The sequence below is a fragment of the Arachis ipaensis genome, chromosome B10 (genome assembly GCF_059453495.1).
Source record: "Arachis ipaensis isolate K30076 ecotype BB chromosome B10, ASM5945349v1, whole genome shotgun sequence".
In the NCBI taxonomy this organism is placed as follows: domain Eukaryota; kingdom Viridiplantae; phylum Streptophyta; class Magnoliopsida; order Fabales; family Fabaceae; genus Arachis; species Arachis ipaensis.
Window position 1 is genome coordinate 97,248,074 of NC_142435.1, and position 14,997 is coordinate 97,263,070.

The following is a 14,997-nucleotide window of genomic DNA, read 5'->3' on the forward strand; positions in this document are numbered from 1 at the left end:
TTTAAAATCATTTTTGCACCCATTTAGACAAACATACATCTCAAAAATCACCTCTCTATCAGACTGTAGGATGGTGCTGATTCTGACTATTAATCTTGGATTGCACTTAAGGAGGGTTTCACCATAGTCCCTCACTATTGCATACTGGTCCTTTTCATCCCCATACACAATAGCTCTAGCATATGCCATGGCTCTAGAGATAGAATTCCTATTTAGGATTAGATCACACTTGGAGTTGAAATACATTGTAGCTTCACATTGCCTAAAATTTGGGTACTTTCTTACTTTTGTCACAAGCTTTCTTGTCGACCAACTTTGATTTGCAGCTCTATAGGTGACTTCCCTTGGACATGTGTGTTAATTGTTGAAGGTTTTAATATACCAATATGTTTCCTCATGGACCTGTGAACCATACACTATCCAATTACAATTATCAACGCTGCACACATCTTGATACCTCACTACATCATTCTTTTTAAACCTTATATGCCTCCCCTCTTATATTGCGTATACTCTTACAGCCTCCCTAAAATCATACTTTGTGTTGAATTTCATCCTTACCTCAAGTTTCAGCTTACAAAACCTAACACTTTCTCTAAATACTGGAAACACAAGATCATCTTTATCATCAGAAAAGTTATCTTTGGAGTTGGAAGGAGTTTTCATTTTCTTTGAGTTCCATCAGTTGACCCCATCAGACTTAGCTCCCGAATCCAAAGCATCATCAGCTACAGCATCATCTAAGTGTAGAACTCCCAAATACGTAAAGTCCACCTCTTTAGCTTCATTATCCATAATTAGTGCATCATCATCATTAAATTAGATTCCTTTTTGGCTTTGCAAAGGCAGGTGCAGTTGCATGTCTGAACTTCATGTCTTTCATCTTAGCCTTTGATATGCTACCAACAGCTTCATCATCACCACTTGAGGAGCTATCTTCTTGGCCAGGTTCATAAGAGTTGTCTTCAGTAGTATGCTTATCTTTAGATGAAAAATGATCACCTTTTATTGGCCCACTGATGTTGTTAAACGTGCTTACCTTTTAAAGAAGCCCTTGTACAACTCCGAATTCCTTCAATGACCTTCTGTTAGACCTTAAATTGGGCTTTGGTATAGACTTTAAATTAGACTTAGGCTTGTTACTGGACTAAGGTTTTGTTTTTTTGATGTAGCATTACTAACAGGCTTAGGCTTTGCCATGGACTAAGGATTTGCCTTTGATGTGGTAAGGAATTTATTGGTTTTTGGCAGGAGATTTGGTTTCATTCTCCTTGGAAATAGGTTTATTAGCAGCAAGGGTAATGCATTCATTGTTGGTGGACAAGGGTTTATCAGGAGCAATAGCTATGGTTTCATTCTCCTTGGCCATAGTTTTATTGTTCCTGGGCAGGGTGTCTGAAGTGAAATTTGGGATAGGATTCAAGTCTTTCTTTGGCAAGGGGTTTGGAGTGGACATAGAAGAACTAATCTCAATGTTGGGTTTGCCCTTCAAGTTTGCATCAACATCACCACTCTCCGTTATTTCATCATCAACATACACAAGAATCTTTCTCCTCAAGAAACTCTGGTGTTGAAATTCTATGCTCAAAATAAATATCAACTAGGGCATTGTTCTTTTGAGTCATAAACCATATCTCCCCTAACTTATTGTCATACCCAAGTTCTTTATAATAATTTCTGACAAATAATAAATCTAGTGTATCCTCATCAAGGTCACTAAGACATGCATTATTAACAGGTGAATAAATTGTGTTCCCATTACCATCTTTCTGAAATTTTTCCCATGATGGAACATAATATCCATCAATACCTCTGTCTGCATAATTGATTGAAAAGTATAGTTACCATTATCACATCAAATTAATAGGTACAGAGATAATCACACACAAAAATCTCAACATATTTACAATTCAGCAACAAAATTGGTATAAAGACAATCACACACAAAATTCTCAACATATTTACAATTCAGCAACAAAGTTAACAGATGTCATAAAAAATTTACACACACACACACACACACACACGTAAACCTATTTATCAAGCATTGAAAATAGAGCATATATAGATATCCTTGCACCCAGTAACATAGGAACTAAAACAAACCCTAACAAGGACTCTGGTTCAAAAAAATAGGATCAAAATAACAAAAGCAGACAAATATCATCCACAAACATGTATACATTGCAAAAATCACAAAAAATAAAATACTCATTGCTAACTGGTGCACGGAATTGCAATCACACCCTTGCAACTCCGCACAACTAACCAGCAAGTGCATTGAGTCGTCCAAGTAATACCTTACGTGAGTAAGGGTCGATCCCACGGAGATTGTCGGCTTGAAGCAAGCTATGGTTATCTTGTAAATCTTAGTTAGGAGATTAGTGATCAAAATAATTTTTTGTTCATGAAAAGTAAATAACATGAATTGAGGGTTACTTGTGATTCAGTAATGAGGAACAGGTTGAGGTTCCGGAGATGCTCTGTCGTCTGAATCTCTACTTTCCTACTGTCTTATTCTCTAAACACGCATGGCTTCCTTCAATGACAAGCTGTATGTTGGTGGATCACCGTTGTCAATGGCTACCATCCATCCTCTCGGATGAAAAATACCAGGCACGGTTTCTGTACGACTAATCAACTGTCGGATCTCTCGTCTCGGATGAAAAATACCAGGTACAACTACCGCACGGCTAATCATCTGTCGGTTCTCACTTTTGTCAGAATAGGATCTCTCTATCCTTTTGTACACTGTCACTACGCCCAACATTCGTGAGTTTGAAGCTCGTCACAGTTATCCCGTTCCAGATCCTACTCGGAATACTACAGACAAGGTTTAGACTTTTCAGATCTCAAGAATGCTGCCAATTGGTTCTAGCCTCTACCACGAAGGTTCTAATCTCACGGATTCGAATGCTCTGTTGTCAGGAGAGGCAAGTTGAATCCGTGGATCAGAGACCCAAGAGATACACACTCAAGCTGTCGCCCAATGACTACGTTGAGCTCAGATAGAATGGGAGTGGTTGTCAGGGACGCATTCATAAAGTTGAGAATAATGATGAATGTCATGGATCATCATATTCTTTATATTGAAGTACGAGTGAGTATCTTAGAACAGAAGCAAGCGTAATTGAATAGAAAACAATAGTAATTGCATTAATCCATTGAAACACAGCAGAGCTCCTCACCCCTACCTATGTGGTTTAGAGACTCATGCTGTAGAAGATACAATATGAGATGTAAAATGTCATGATTTGCTAAATGAATCTCTAAAAGTAGTTTTTATATAAACTAGTAACTTAGGTTTATAGAAAATGAGTAAGTATGTGTAGATAGTGCGGAATTCCACTTCCGGGGCCCACTTGGTGAGTGTTTGGACTGAGCTTTCAAGCTTCCACGTGCATATGCCTCAAATTGGAGTTAAACGCCACCCTGAGTGCCAAAATGGGCGTTTAACGCCAAGAAGTGTGCCAGTTCTGGTGTTTTACGCCAGAAAAGGGTCTCTGGTTGGCGTTTAACGCCAGTTTGAGCCATCAAATCTCCGGCAAAGTATAAACTATTATATATTTCTGGAAAGCCCAAGATGTCTACTTTCTAACGCAATTGAGAGCGCACCAATTGGGCTTCTATAGCTCCAGAAAATCCACTTCGAGTGTAGGAGGGTCAGAATCCAACCGCATCTGCAGTCCTTTCTCAGCCTCTGAATCAAATTTTTGCTCAGGTCCCTCAATTTCAGCCAGAAAATACCTGAAATTACAGAAAAATACACAAACTCATAGTAAAGTCCAGATATGTGATTTTTGCATAAAAACTAATAAAAATATAATAAAAAGTAACTAAAATATACTAAAAACTACCTAAAAACAATGCCAAAAAGCGTATAAATTATCCGCTCATCACAACACCAAACTTAAATTGTTTCTTGTCCCCAAGCAACAAAAAACAAAATAGATAAAAAGAATATAATATACAATAAATTTCAAAATATCAATGAAGCTTAGTTTCAATTAGATGAGCGGGACTAGTAGCTTTTTGCTTCTGAACAGTTTTGGCATCTCACTTTATTGTTTGAAGTTCAGAATGATTGGCATGCATAGGAACTCAAAATTCAGATAGTGTTATTGATTCTCCTAGTTTAGTATGTTAATTCTTGAACAAAGCTACTTTATGAGTCTTGGCCGTGACCCTAAGCATCTTGTTTTCCAGTATTACCACCGGATACATAAATGCCACAACACATAACTGGGTGAACCTTTTCAGATTGTGACTTAGCTTTGCTAGAGTCCCCAGTTAGAGGTGCCCAGAGTTCTTAGCACATTCTTTTTGCTTTGGATCACGACTTTAACCACTCAGTCTCAAGCTTTTCATTTGGACCTTCATGACACAAGCACATGGTTAGGGACAGCTTGATTTAGCCGCTTAGGCCAGGATTTTATTCCTTTGGGCCCTCCTATCCATTAATGCTCAAAGCCTTGGATCCTTTTTACCCTTGCCTTTTAGTTTAAAGAGCTATTGGCTTTTTTTGCTTGCTTTTTCTTTTTCTTTCTTTTTCTTTATTTTTCGCCTCTTTTTTTTCGCAAGCTTTGTGTTTTTCACTGCTTTTTCTTGCTTCAAGAATCAAGTTTATGATTTTTCAGATTATCAATAAAATTTCTCTTTTTTCATTATTCTTTCAAGAGCCAACAATTTTAACATTCATAAACTTCACTATAAAAAATATGCACTGTTCAAGCATTCATTCAGAAAACAAAAAGTATTGCCGCCACATCAAAATAATTAAACTATTTTCAAGATAGCATTCGAAATTCATGTACTTCTTTTTTTTTTTCAGAAAATATTTTTCATTTAAGAAAGGTGAAAGATTCATGGAACATTCATAGCTTTAAGACATAGACACTAAACACTAATGATCATGTAATGAAGACACAAACATAGTCAAAATATAGCATAAAACACTACAAGAATATGGCCGATTAGCTACCACAAAACGAGTCGTAAAATCGTCGCTAATCCGACGCAAAATATAATTTGTGACGGATTAGCTACCGCCTAGCTACTAATGCTTTCCTCGCTGATTACAAGTCGCAAATCAGTGAGGCAAACACAACAGTCGCTAATTCATCGGAAAGTTTTTTTGCTACCGAATAGATAGTCGCAAATCCATCACTAAAGTAAAAGCTAATTCCATAGAAGAAATAGACTAAACGGTAGTCGCTAATTAGCGACAAACTCTACTGCAACAGACTCATCGCTAAATGCAAGCTAACTTCGTAGACAAAATGGAATGATTAGTTGACGCTAATTCGAGAGGAATTTTTCCGAACCTAACTCGTTGCAAGTTGTCCGCTAATATGATCGCAACTCTGTCACATTTTGTAGCAAATTTATAGCTAATCTTTAAAAATTCTTAATCAAATTTGTAGGAATTTTGTCGCTAAACCAAAGCTATTCGAAATGAGAAAGTAAAGTTACGAAATAGTCGCTAATTTGCTAGGAAATAATCTGTAGTCAATTAGTTGTAATACTATCGCAAAATGTCATCGCAAATTCCTTTTAAACTAGTAACAAATCGATAAGTATCTCGCACTACCAAAAAAACTGGGTTTTGCTATGCTTTTAAAGCATTCCAAATATGCAAAAAGTATAGCAATATCTTTTCACCACGCTTTTTTAGAAACGTGCCAATTGAGTTAGTGTTAGCTACACTTCGAAAGCGTGCCAATAGGAGATATAGCCACGCTTTTGAAGGGAGAAAATAAGAAAGTATAAAAAGAATTGATTTTTTTATTGATTTACATAAATTCTTTACATGCTATAATTATAATTTAAAAAATTATAATTCTATAATAAAACTAATAATTTAATTTACATACTGCAAATGTAATGCCAATAAGCCATAACAACCTCTTTGTTTCCAGCTGAAATATGGAGAAAAATACTTGACCCATTTTTGGAGAATTTACCGAGAAACCATCAATTGAGTGTTGATTACCTCATCAGTTCTGCAGATTACGGAAAAGTAACATGAATCAATAGAAAAATGGAAAATTTTGTGTCCATACATGAGGTCATAGAACTATAAGCCAAACTAACCCATGATAAAAAATTCCATAAATGGATTTATAGAAGATGATCACCAAAGAAGTAGCAAGAAATTCAACAAAAAATAAAAGAAAAGAATTTTTATAATTATAAAGAATCCAACAGCAGTCAAAATCAAAGCCACTGCACTACACTACACAACATCATGTGATTCTTGTTTGCACGCAAAAAAAATTAATCAAGATAAACAACAGAATCAAATAGAAGAAAGCAAGATGAGAAATTAAAGTAGAAACTTTACCAAGAAACACAAACAGGATTCATTTTCAGCTCCTCTCAACAGAAGAGAACAGGGTGAGTCGAAAATAGCATGAGCCAGCAAATAGCTGAATAATTGATAAGAGACGTTGAAAAAAGAGAGTACAATAATTGACTATTTAATACTGACCAAAAATCAAACAATTGATTCCCATTAAAAGAGATTGCATCAGAAAACAGGTTCAATAACATCACTCTACAGTAGTAATTTGTGCAAGTTCAACCAACTAAATCAATAGAGGATGTTAACCTTCTTTCCACGCCCTTGCCAACAACCTCATAAACCAAATAATCTTTTCTCAAAAGAATCAGCAAAATTATCGTCTTTAAACAAGTCTTAAATATTCGTTTTAATTACAACCTTATACTTTTATAAAAATTCGAACATAACCTCCTCTAAAAATATAACTTAGCCACCCATACGGGTTTCCTCTTTCTCAACATTTCACCAACCTTTTATCAGCAAGTACCACAACAATATATTCTCAAAATACTTGATAATAGTGTAAAAATCAATTTTTAAACCCTATACCCAGGGTAGTTACCAAAACAACATTGGCAGCCTAATTTCAATTTTGTTTTTAAAATATCAAATAAATTCGGAATTACACAAACTCTATATCCATACGACCGTCTCGGATTAAGCTTTCTATTAAATGAAAAATCATAATTTTTTGCTTACTCTAACTTCGGGAATAGAAGCAAAACCGTGACTGCTCTGCAGTGTCTTTAAATCAGAAAACAGCAGCATGTGATATTCAAAATTCAATATAAAATCCAAGTTAAATCCAACGATCTTAAAAATTAATGTGGTTCGACTTCACTGATCCAGGTTTCTTTTCCAATTGGTTCCAGATCAATATCATTTTTAATAAAGGAGTTATATAACTTAGAAGTTAAGTAATTTTCTGCAGAATTCTGTTTTAAAAGTTAATGAACATATCCTCTTCCAAATCTCATAACTTACTCATTAAAACATTGACAGCCCTGAAATTTAAATCACATATGCTAAACATACTTAAATTTCACCTCCAATTGGTTCCATCTCAATATCTATCCAGAATCCAAAGTTATAAACTCTCAAAGTTACTGATTTAAGGAAACAGAATCTGGCTTTTACTGCATAATGCATCATCTTTCAAAAATTCATATCTTTAAAACTACAAGTCCAACCGTTCTGAAATTTTACGGCATTAAAATAATAGGACCAAAGTTTCATTTAAAATTGGTTCCATTTCAAAATTCAATTCGAAACACTCACAGCAGAGCCAACAAGTTACTGCTGTTCTAAATATTCTGCAGTAAAAATCAGATTCCACAACCATAACTCAAAAATTCACCATAAATCATATACTTAAAAAAAATGTCTTAAATTCCCCAGTCCAGCTCCTTATATACCCAAGCTTAATCCAGACTTGGTCTCACACAATTCCGATCATCACGGAATTAGTTATAACTTTTCAAAGTTACCGATTTCATTTAAAGATAATGCAGGAAATCAGATTTTTCAGTTTAATTTTGAAAATCACAACTAATTCTCCAGTTAATTCAAACTTCTCAAAATTAAATTCCAACAACGAATTTCATCCTAGTTTACTTAGCTTTTACTCTCTTATCATTTCGATTACTGTTGAATATCCGATTTACTTCCAAAGTTTCCATTTAATTTCAAAACTCAGATTCTCAACAATCAATTCAACATTTCAAGATTCATTCCTCCAAATATTCTCTAAACCCAACTCCAATCAATCACCAACTAAGTCCATTACAATAATCATATAACCAGTTTAATAACAAAAATTTCAATTTAATCCATCAAAATACAGAATTCACAACAATCCCTCATCAAACAATTCATAAACCACGCATGATCAATTTGACAAAATCAACGAATTCAATCAAAGTTCCAACCAAAATCTCAATCATTCCAATCACAATCTCAGCCACAATTCAACATTCATATAATCAATCAATCACTCACAACTATTATACCTATTTGCAGTTATCCAATAAACTTTGTCGGCATTCTTAAATTAAAACCGTTTAAATTAAACCCCCTACCTCGATTAGCCGAAATTTGATAATTAAGCGCAGCAAACCCCTCTTTTGTTTTAGTTTGTAGCAGCAACAGACTCGAACCAAACTAGCAGCAGCAGCAACAACTCTAACAGTTCTTTATTATCATCAACACTATCTCCTATGATAGTTCCATCAGCAAACAGAGAAGGCAGAGCAGGAGTGTTAAACAGAGACATGGGTTTTCCTTACCAGAACAGAAAAAGACTAAGGAACAAAATGGAAGTAGCGCAAATTCAAGAATGGAAACAGCAGAGTTACCGGTAAATTTGTCTTGGTTTCGGCAACGACGGCGACAGCTAAAGAACACAACTCCTCTCCCTTCTCACATTCTGTTTGACGGCGTTCTCACTCCCTTCGACGAAGGCAGAAGCGGCAAGCAAGAATAACAATAATCAAAATAGGTCGTGAATGGTACAGAATTCAGAGACAAGGACAAAGGAGGCTGTGGTGACCGAGCAATACCAGGGCAGTAGCTGAAATAGTTTACAGCAGCAACGCCGACGATGCTTCTCTGACGACAGACTCTCAACAGTGGCTCTATCAACGAAAACAGGGCGCAACAGCAACGGTGTGACCCCAATCGATGGCAGCGGCGGCGGCGGAGCAGGACAGTGCGAGAACGGACCTCGTCCTTCTCCTTCCAGGTTCGTTCTTCTGACAGCAGCGACGGTTAGGATTCGGCGGCAGTGACTCCCTCAATGGTGACGGCGGCGGTCTAGGCGGAATCGGCGGTGATGACGGGAGCAGCCTTCCTCCCCTTCCTCGACTCTCGAGCTCTCCGTCTCCCTCTCTCAATCTCTCTTCTCCTTCCTCACGTCCGACTCTCTCTCAGTCACTCATCCACCTTCATCTGAGGGCGACGGCGACGGCGACGACGGTCTTCCCGGCGCCTTCCCTTCCATCCCGTCCCTTTCTTCTCCTTCCTCTTCTTCCCATTTCCCCCTCTCTGTTTCCCTGTTTCTTTTCTGCCCCTTCTGCGTATGTTTTGCTTGTTTTGATTTAGGGATTAATGGAATTAGGGTTTTATTTGAAAACTTTAAGGTTAGAGTAAAATATGTACCAGTAATATAATAATTTTATAAAATATTTGAGATAAAATAATAATTTAAAAATTAAATATAATATTATAAAAATTATTTTTAAAATACGTAAGATTTTATTTATTAATATATCAATGAACTCAAATGATTATCTTTAATTTAAATCATAAAATAAATATACTAATCAAATTTTATAAAATACAGTTTAAATTCGAGAATATCAATTATTCAAATTATATGCTATAATCTTTCATAATTTTTTACTATCAAAATTTTAATTTTAATTTGTATAAAATAACTAATTATAATAAAAATTGTACATACACATTAATTAACTTAAACTCAAAGTATTTATAAAAATTAATTTAATCATTCTTAATAAATTAATCTCTAAGAACTCAATTTAATAAAATTAATCGTAATTTAATCATAATACAAATTTCTTAAATTAAATTATATAATACTTTTATTGTTGAGTTTTAATTTCAAATAACCAATTATAAAAATTTACACAAGAATATTAATTATCTTAACCCCAAATATTAATAAAACTAATTTGATTACTGTAACGGCTTGACCCAAACAGCTCGCGGGCCGACCCGACCCATAGACCACCCGACTCGAACGGTCGGGTACGAGCCACTCAACCACCGACCCGGACACGCGTCATTGGCAGCTCATCACTACAACTGTAAGAGGAAACTTCGAGGAAGGTGGATCTGTTCTTACGGGATCCACTTCTGACACAGTATATATGGGGAGGGTCCTACCCCTCCCCCAAGGTACGACACACATCACTTTATACATTTTTCGCTTGCACACCTGACTGACTAGAGCATCGGAGTGTCTTTGCAGGTGATACCCCCTTCTCCACACGAAGAGCTCGGAACGTCAGCTACTCCACCTCCAACCCAGTAACCCGGAACCAGGCGATTCTTCGTCTCACCAACTGAAGCTTCACTTTGACCTGTCCGGTACCCGAGCAACCGAACAATTACTCTTAATAGATTAGTTATAATATCATCTAATTATAATATCAATAGATTTTAACACTAATATCAAAACAAATAACCTTAATCACAATACTAGCATTAAAATAGATCAAGTAAATTAATAAATTTTTAGTGAAATTTATATTTATATTAATAATGGTATATAATTAAAATATAATTAATTTGAAAAATAGAAAAAACAAAAATTAAATTAAATTAGATGTTTTTGTATACTATATAATTAGTATTTGTCAAATATAATAATTAGAAGTGCAATGGTTGAGAGGCAAGTGGAGGTTGCTTTCGGTTTGCACCGATTCTTACTGGATCATACCGGTTTTTTTCCTTAAACGGTTCAAGGAGTAAACCGAACTGAATTAGGATCCGATTCATTAGTTTTTTGCTCGAACCGGTCGATCCGGTTCGATTTTTACAACTATGATAGCAAGTGTACATTTGTATATGTGTGCTATGATTATAAATTTGAAATGTTATTTGTAAAGTTTGATTATATGTATAAATCAAGTTTGTTAGCATTATTTATTAAATTTAATTATATATATATATATATATATATATATATATATATATATATATATATAGGTATTGATTACGTCTTGCATCAATATATAACAAGATCTCAAATCTCATATATAGTATATATAATAGGGCTCATTTTAGTTTTTTCATGTAACGATAATAAAATTTTCAAATTTTGATTTAAAGCATTAGAAATAATGCTTATACGCAATTTTTTATTTGAAATAATAAAAAAAATTTCTTATAGATACATTTTAAAATTTTGAAATTAAATACTTTTTTGTTTCTTGAGTTACTTTTTTTTCTTTTGTTTTCAAATTTTCATTTTGATTTTTTTAAAAAGAATTTTAATTTTAAAAAATATTTTATAAGGTAGATAAGATTTTTTTAAAAAAAATATGAAAATATTTATGTAAATATCAATGATCTTATTTTAAAATAAATAAATTAAAATCATTTGTATTACTTTTTTAATGATTTTTTCATGAATTTTTCATGAATGTATATAGTGGTTAGTGATTAGTAATAACTTGGGACTAATATTTTTTCTAATAAATTAGTAACAACATGAAATAAGCGAGAAAAGTATATCAGTTGTTAAACGGTCGCTAATTCCTCACTAAATAAGCTTTTGATTAGTGACTCAATTGCGACTAGTTACTTATAAAATTTTCTTGATCAGTTTTGGATTTGTTATAACTCTGCGACGGATTTCCAACGAGATTAGCGAGTAATTTGCTACAAAATAGGTAGGATATAGCTTTTACTTTGTGACAAGATTGCATTTGCCAACTCGCTCGCTAAATTAAACTTGCGACAACTTAGAGACAAATGTATTTCGCCCGCTAATCAGCGACTTGAAATCAGCGAACAAACTGTGTCAGTTGTTAAATGGTCGCAAATTTCTCACTACTTAGGTCCTAGGCGCTCAATATCCATATTTCCACTTTAGCGACTAATTAGCGAGGAACAGTTCCTTAGCTAAATGATTTATCTGTTGCGACGAGTTAGCGACGACTATTTTCTGTCGCTACTCTTATTTTGAATTTTACAATATTATGCGACAAATTAGCGATAAACTAGTTGCTCGCTAAAAAATAAAAACTTTGGTGACAAATTAGCTAGGAAATTATCCATCGCAAAATACATTTCAATTCTTCATGACGGATTAGCTAGGAACGTTGTTCCTCACTAATTAGCCATTTCGCACAAAGTTTATTTAGCGACGAACTAGTGTGTGAATTGTTTCTCGCTAATTGTATATCAAACACTTGCGATGGAATAGTGACAATAATTTCACTCGTTACTTTACTTTTATTCGATTGAACCCCTAAGTGACTGATTTGCTAGAACAATGTCACTCGCTAATTAATTTGTGACAAATTAGTGAGGAAATTTTTCCCGCTCTTTTTTTAGCCACAAAAGTCAATCTGCGAGAAACAAACTTATTCGTAAATCTCTCGCTAATCAGTCGCTTTTCTAAGTTCAGTTATTTTGTGACCGCTCATTAATTTTGTCGTTAGTGCGTCACTAATTCCTCGCAAGTTAGTGACGGATTAGTGACAAAACATATTTCTCGCAAAAATTCGTCGCTAATTTGTCAAATTCTTGTAGTGAAAACTGAAAATAGAAAAGAAAATAAACAAGGAGATTAAGGAACGGGTCCACCTTAGTGATAGTGGCTTCTTCTTCCTCTTGAAGAACCAATGGAGTGATCCTCTATGTCTCTTCCTTGCCTTTGTTTTTCCTCTTCCTAGAGGTTTCTCCGGCCTTAGATGCTATTAATGGTTATGGAAAGCAAAAAGCTGAGCTTTTCCACACGAAACTTAAAAGCTTTGCTCGTCCTTGAGCAAAATAAGATAGAAGGGAGTAGAAGAAGAATGATGCAATTAATTATGAAATCTTATTACTGTATACAAGAAAAATTAAAAAGAGTTGAAAAAGAATTTGAAAAGATATGTAAGTTTGAAAACGTTTTGGAAGAAATTGAAAAGAATTGAAAAAAAAGAATTAAAAAGAATTGGAAAGATTATTAATATTTGAAAATAGAAATTAAAAGATGAACGTTTAAAATATGTTTGATGCAAAAATTATGAATTAAAACATGAAAAATTAAAAAAAAAATCGAATTAGAAACAAAATTACCTCCCTTGTGTCATCCTGGCGTTAAAATGCTATCCATTCTAGCATTTAACGCCTACTTGACTGCCTCTTTGGGCGTTTAACGCCCAGCCAGATACCCTAGCTGGCGTTAAACGCCAGGAATCCTTCTTTACTGGGTGTTTTTCTGAACGCCCAAAATGCTGCCATTTCTGGCGTTAAACGCCCAGAATGCTGCCTGCATGGGCGTTAAACGCCCATTCTGCTATCCTTACTAGTGTTTAAATGCCAGTAAGCTTGTCCTCCAGGGTATGCTGTTTTTGATGCTATTTTTTATTTTGCTTTAATTCTGCAGCTGTTTTTATGACTCCACATTATCATCAACCTAACGAAAACATAACATGGCAATGGAAAACAAATGTCTATAAAAAATAAATATAATTAAATAACATTGAGTTGCCTCCCAATAAGCGCTTCTTTAATGTCAATAGCTTGACAATGAGCTTTTAATTTAGTCTCAGTTTTGAGCACTCTTGCTCAACATTGCCTTCAAGATAATGTTTGACTCTCTGTCCATTAACAATGAACTTTTTGTCAGAGTCAATATCCTGAAGCTCTACATATCTATATGGTGACACACTTGTAATCACATATGGTCCCTTCCATCGGGATTTCAATTTCCCAAGGGACAATCTGAGCCTAGAGTTAAACAGCAGAACCTTCTATCCTGGCTCAAAGACTCTAGATGACAGCTTTCTATCATACCACCTTTTTGCTTTCTTCTTGTAAATTTTAGCATTTTCGAAAGCATTGAGTCTGAACTCCTCCAGCTCATTCAACTGGAGTAATCTTTTCTCTCCAGCTACCTTAGCATCAAGGTTTAGGAACCTGGTTGCCCAGTAGGCCTTGTGTTCCAGTTCCACTGGCAGATGACAAGCTTTTCCATACACAAGCTAGTATGGAGAGGTCCCTATAGGAGTCTTGAATGCAGTTCTATATGCCCACAGAGCATCATCCAGACTTCTTGCCCAATCCATTCTATGGGTACTTGCAGTCCGTTCCAGGATTCATTTTAGTTCTCTATTTGAGACTTCAGCCTACTCATTTATTTGTGGATGATATGGAGTAGCCACTTTGTGGTTAGTTCTATATCGGATCAGAGCAGAGTCAAGCTGTTTATTGCAGAAATGAGTGCCTGCATCACTGATCAGTACTCTAGGGACACCGAACTTGCTAAAGATATACTTCTGGAGGAACCTCATCATTGTCTTAGTATCATTAGTGGGTGTTGCAATTGCCTCTACCCATTTAGATACATAGTCTACTGCCACCAGAATATAAGTGTTTGAATATGATGGTGGGAAAGGCCTCATGAAGTCAATACCCCATACATCAAACAACTCAATCTCTAAGATCCCTTGCTGAGGCATGGTATAACCATGAGGCAGATTACCAGCTCTCTGGCAACTGTCACACTTACGTACAAACTCTCGGGAGTCTCTATAGAGAGTAGGCCAATAGAAGCCACATTGGAGAACCTTTGTGGCTGTTTGCTCACCTCCGAAATGTCCTCCATATTGTGATCTATGGCAATGCCATAGGATCTTCTGTGCCTCTTCTCTAGGCACACATCTACGGATTATTCCGTCTGCACATCCCTTAAAGAGATATGGTTCATCCTACAAGTAGTACTTTGCATCAGAAACCAATTTTTTTTTTGCTACTTACTGTACTCTTTGGGTATGAATCTCACAGCTTTATAGTTTGCAATGTCTGCAAACCAAGGTGCTTCCTGAATGGCAAAGAGTTGCTCATCTGGAAAAGTTTTAGAGATCTCAGTAGGAGGGAGGGACGCTCCTGCTACTGGTTCTATCCAGGACAGGTGA

General features: G+C 35.3%; 1 pseudogene; it reads right to left on the reverse strand.

The window, feature by feature from the left end:
- Positions 1 to 14,484, reverse strand: part of LOC148580996 (uncharacterized) — an 82,199-nt pseudogene extending 67,715 nt beyond the window's left edge.
- Positions 14,485 to 14,997: the final 513 nt, after the last annotated feature.